Raw genomic sequence first — 6,225 nt, 5'->3', positions numbered from 1 at the left:
CTCTGGGTCTTGGATACACTGTACGTGTTTCCGCTGTTCTTTCCATATCTGCTGGATCCGTTCGTGGTCCAGCAGAGGAACTCCCAGAGTGTCCTTCCTGTCCGCACTGTCGAACAGATCGATCAGTGACCCGATCAATCTGGTGGTCTCCTCCACCCCCCTGGTCCTCCTTCGGCACTGACCGCACTTTCAGAGACGTGGCCAGTTTTCTTTGCCGCCAGCTCACCCTCCTTTGCACGGCGAAGAGCAGCCACATCCTCTGCATCCCACTGAAAGATGCACGTGGACAGACGAGCCATGAAGATCCCGTAGAGCGGATGAGCCTCTGTCGTGACACCTGCAGCAAATCGCCGCATGAAATGCCAGATGTCGAGGCGCACTTCAAGCTCAATCCACTCCGAAAACATGATCTTCACCCGAGACTGGCCGTGCTGACTGCAGCAATCTCTGTCCACGTACATCACTTTTGGGGCTGCCTCTCCTGCGTCCCGGTAGCGTTTCATAAGGCCAGCTGCCATGGGGTCCAGTCCGTGTCCCTCGGCAGCTGTCAGCACAGAGACGAGGACTTGGCCGTGTTCGTTCCCCACATTTGTGCACCAGGCAGCTGTTCCGGAAGCAGCGCCGGCAAGTTTCTTGGTGACCTATTGGGAAAAATAAAAGAGTGAAAAACTGTGTTCATTATGTACTCACACATATCCATATCTGGCAACTTTCTGGATATGTACAGGGCTGTGATACCTTTTTTTGTGGAGTCCATCTTGAGAACACAGCCTAACACAGATGTAATTTTGGCCTTGACCTCATGCAGTCGCCCCAGAACATCCCTGGCGTACACGGCTAGCAGCCACTTAGGTTTAGGCAGAGCAGGTAAAAGGGGAGGCTCAGCAAACACAGGAGGCTGCACAAGCGAGGACCTTGTGAATGGTTCGCAGGCAGTCAGGTACTGCAGAACTATGGGATAATTTTTGTGCCAATAAGAATGAACGTAACTTTATTAAACTGAAGGTAACTTTCCAAGAAACGATCAAAAAATAAAGTGACTGCAAAAAGAAGAAAAATCACAATGAAAATGAAAAAATGAACTCAGTCAGTAGAATTTAACATGCTCTTCAAATATGCTTCATTCTTTGTTAATGATTTTCAAAAATAAAACTTTTAAAATGATCAAAAATGGATTCTGAATGCGTTTTAGACAGTTAAAAATTTCGGATTATACATAGTGCAAATTTTCGTTTGCTGTTTTGGCACAAACCTCAGTAAATGCGGGCTTAACAGCGATCTTGACTCTGATTGGCTAATGAGCTTTTATGGACAGTTGCTCTCTGACCTGGAAGCACGGATTCCAACGTCAGTGGCGCACATATTGGAAAGTTGTTATTTGTGCACTGACGTCGTGCTTTGTTTATATTAAGTATTAATGTTATTAGTATTTCACCTATGGTCATCTCTTAGTTTCTAAAGATGAGCTCCCAGGAAAGACACGGAGCAGCATCATCTTCCACCTCAGCTTGTCCCTCAGGGCAGCTTTAAAATCAATTCGTGTTGCTAAAGTAAGCCAATCAATAACATCGATAAAAGTTTTATTCATGTACAGTGTGCAACAGTTCTGATAGTTTCTATAAACAAATTTTCTGGTATTAGTCAGCACTGACGGCACCGCCGTGCTTCCAGTTCAGAGAGCAACTGTCCATCAAAAGCTCATTAGCCAATCAGAGTAGATCACGCTGCTTGTGCCCGGCATGAACAAGTTTTGTGCCAAAACAGCAAACAAAAATCTAATTCTTGCAATGTTTTTGAGATGATAATGCTGATTTAGAATTACTGATTTGACATGACTACTGAAAATCATCTGACAAAGAATGAACCAAGATTTGAAGACTTGTTTAGTTGTTTGACCCCTGAGTCAACGTTTTCATTTTCATTGTGAACTTCTCTTTTTTCCAAATGCATATTTTTGTTTTCTTCTTGTTTAAAGTTACGTTCAGTTTTATAAACTGTTAATTTCATCAGTGCATTGGCAGAAAAATAATGGGGCAGAAGTCATTGTGTCCATGCCTCACTGTGTTGCTCCATCAGCTTCATGTAAAGCTGAGTCACACTGTTGCCCAGTGTCCTCTCCCTCATCATCCTCAGCACCCGGTTGTCACATGAGTATCTAAGGAAACAACAGTATGATCATGCAAAAATGCTTTGGTTGGTAAACAAAAAAAAACACAAATAAAAGCACCTAATAATGAATGATTGTCATTATGAATTACCTGTATGTCAGCAAAGCTGGAAACTGACTGCGGTGGCCCATATCCAGCTGTCCTAAGATGTCCTCGGACCAGGCGGGATACTTCTTTTTGCAGCATTTGCACTCCAGATACTCAGTGGCAAGGTCATACCACCCGTCAATGTCCAAGACCTTGCACACAGTGCGGTAAAGTCCTGCCGCTGTTAGTCTGTGCTTACCACAGTCTGGGCGAACACAGACGAGAGGAAATAACCACATCTTCAGCGGCATCCATAAAAAAGGGGCCGACAGAAGAAGAGGTCGGGTGAGGCAGGCGGCTGATTATGAAGTAAAGGGGGCTGAGGAGGATACCACCAAAGCTTCAGCTGGGACACTAGTTCTGGCTTGCCGGTTCGCGGGTTGGCCTTAAATAGAGTGTTCCGGATCCACTCATGCTGGAAAGGTGGAAGATGATCTTTCCAGTGACTTGGAAGCTCAGATGGTGGCTGATGATGCGGAAGATCTGGTGTTTTTGCTGCTTCGGCTGATGGAAGATCTGGTGTTTTTGCTACCTCCCATTAAAACAGATGGTAGCATTTCTGCTGATGGAGATGGACCGGCACAGGCCTCTGAGTGAACAGTATTAAAACAATAAAGGATAAGGAGGACTGTTGCATTTGATAGTAAAACGTCATAGATGCAGCCCACAAACAGCCTGCGAAGCAGTAACTTTGGACGAGTGTTAACAATCACCATGATTATATTTAGGGATAACAGTGAAGAAAATGGTAGTAGTGTTAAGAAGCAAAGAACACAGTGTACACTTTATTGATATAAGGAATATGGAATTAGCACTGTTCTTTGAGAATAAGGATCAGATGGACTGGGGTAAGGAAAATGAGGTGTGATGAATTCAGTGTAAAGTAATGATGCCCACAGACATGAAGCATGCACACAGATACAGTAAGGAAAAACTGTTCCTTTAATCATTAGAACAATGACTCTCCAGCATCCTGTCTGCTCAGAGGGGAGCTAAAGAGTGAGTGAGAAGAGCAAGCGGTGTGAGAAAGTTATCCAGTGATTGTTTAACGACGGGTGAGTTCGGAAACGCAAAAAAATACACCTTTGGACATCCTTAAGGTTTTGAAGAGGTGCATTCAAAGAATGCGTCCCGCTTGAGGCATGATGTGATATAATTCTGTATTGTAAACAAAAAAATATTTAAAAATGTTGTTTTTCAAAAATAATGCTTCTCAGTGTGTTTTGACAAAACATTCTTATAATATTTGCATTTGTGTCATATGCCACACCTGTATTCAGCTGTGCTTCACATTGTGATGCAGCAAATACCAGCTCCTCATCATCATCTTCACCTTCAGTAGCGGGAACGGAAGTGCCTGAAGCACAAATGTTAGAACTATTACTGTGAACAATACATGGAGACAAACATATGTAAGATGGTGCTTGCATACCAGAGGTGAAAAGTTGCCTTTGGGCCAAATGTTTGGCTGGGGGTTCTGCTGCTGGAGGAGGTAAAGTGGACTGCAGTAATGGATCTGGAAACAGCAAGTGGACAAGTTTGGCATAACGATACATGTAGAACTTCTGTAGGGAAAATTCAGTATTCACACTCGTACTCACAGGGTTTAACTGGTGACATGAGTTTTCTCGCCAGCTGTGAAGGAGACAAATGTTTGCCACGCGCCAACAGCGCTTTCACAGTGGCGGTCTGCTGGACACCAGCTCGGATGAGTGCGGGTGGAGGTGCAGAGGTACTGGAGGCTGCGGGTGGAGGTGCAGAGGCACTGGCTGTTGCAGGTGGATGTGCAGGCTGACGTACACTGGCGCCCACAGCAGAACCCTGTCTTTTCAGGACATACGTCTTGAAAAGTGCCATGTTGGTGTTGGGCCTGGCATCTGCCTTGACCAGGTATCTGATGAGGGCTTGGGCCTCCTTGCTCTGGTCCTCATAAACATCCCTCATGGACCGGCCCTGGAAGTCACCAAACTCCACCATCAAGCAGCCCTGGTCTCCAGTTGCCCGGGCTTCTGCTTGCATTTCCTGCTTCCTCTCATACTTCTCCACTTCTTCTGCCATCTCTCTGATATGAGAAGTGTACTGTAGGAAGAGCTGTTTATTTTCTGACAGGGGGGTTGTCTGCGCTGTCTCTTTGGAAATGCTGAGCACCAAATACACTGCATACCCCAGAGAGTTTTCCAGGAGCCATCTAAATCTCTGGCCCTGGTACTTCCCCAGATGGCGGCCGGGACGGTTGGAGTTATTCTTGGCTAGAAACTCTAAATGATTTTCTAACCTTAAACTTTAAGTTTAACAATGCAAATTCGACGAAATATCTCTTTTTGTTTATGGTTTTGAACGAGAAAGTTTTTTTTTTTTGCACACTCTGTTGGCGTGTTCTCTAGAACTTGACGAGATTTTAATCATACTGATTGTTCTAACCTAACGCATGTAAAATCGGAAGATGGCAGATAAAAGATTTAGAGACAAAGGGAAAAAGAAGCTTTCGTTTACGACAGAAAACAAAGACTTAACGGAAGATATTATGGAAGTAGTCAAAGCAGGCGATATGCACTCTTACGCTAATTCAGACGGAGATATCCCCCCTCTCCCTGATTCCGGTCCTTGTACTCCGGCCGCTAAAAAAGGAAAACCTGAACCTTCACTCACTGAACTGCAAGACAACATTGTGAGACTCGTGGCTGAAAAGATAAAAGAAAATGCGGACAATCTTGCAAACTTGATCAAGAAAAATGCAGACACCATCGAAGCTTTAAAGGAATCATCTGAGTTCCTCTTCAACGAAGTCCAAGACATGAAGAAAGAAATAACAGCTGTCAAGAAAAAAAGTGATGATCAACAGAAAATAATAACTGATGTGGAAGACAGGCTGAACGAAATGGAACGTTATCACAGAAGATGGAATTTAAGGTTGTATGGTCTGCAAGAACAGGAGGGAGAAGACGTTAAACAACGCGTAATCGACATCTGCAAAACCGTCATCCAAGACCCGGGGGAGGATCTGCGACTTCAAATCGACATCAGCCACAGGATTGGGCGGAAAGAAGACGGTAAAACTCGACCGGTGATAACAAGGTTTACATCAAGATCGACCAAAGAAAGAGTTTGGAAGTGTGCAAAGAATTCGGAATTCCTTAAAAACAAAAAGTTAAAGTTCGGCGAAGATCTGACAACAAAAGACAAAGAATCACGCATGAGATTATGGCCACAAATTGAAGAGGCCCGAAAGCAAGGAAAAAAGGCTTTCTTCGTGGGAGCAAAAGCCATCATTGAGGGTAAAGAGATAAAAATGTAACTGTGAAACTGTTCTGAACTATCAATGGATACATATGATAATTAATCTCTGTGTCCTTTGTTAAGAATTGTTACATCATTGTAAGATAAGTTTAGTTACCTCATAGTTCAAATTTAATTTTCTCAAGTTGCGTATAGAGTTTGCATCTTATATGCACTGTGTTCAGAAGGTGTAGAAAATCATTTGCTTCTTTGTTCTACCTTAACCAAAGTTTTTTTTTTTTATTATTATACCTTAATTCTTGTTCTAGTGCACATTGTCTTTATCCTTTTATTCTTTTAATGTAAGGGGCATACGAGAACAGATTAAGAGGAAAGCTGTATTTTTGTTTTGCAAATCTTTTAAGGCAGATTTTTATTTTTTACAAGAAACACATGCTTTAGATTCAGATTTCTATTTCTGGAAAAGTCAGTGGGGAGACAATATATGGATGTCTTATGGAAGTACTAAATCAGCTGGTGTAGCCATATTAAAAGGATCTTTTCAAGGGAAAATCCTAAAAAATGTAATTCATGACTCAGGAAGATGGATAATTCTAGTTGTTGAATATATGGGAAATATCTTTATTTTAGGTAACATATATGGTCATAATAATAGTCAAAGAAACACAATTTTGTTTGCAGAATTTGAAGGAAAAATAAATACTTTATTAAAGTCTTTCATTAATGCTAAATT

This window comes from Labeo rohita, chromosome 8 (genome assembly GCF_022985175.1).
Source record: "Labeo rohita strain BAU-BD-2019 chromosome 8, IGBB_LRoh.1.0, whole genome shotgun sequence".
In the NCBI taxonomy this organism is placed as follows: Eukaryota; Metazoa; Chordata; class Actinopteri; order Cypriniformes; family Cyprinidae; genus Labeo; species Labeo rohita.
The sequence above is the reverse complement of the archived record's forward strand: the minus strand, read 5'-3'. Positions refer to the sequence as shown.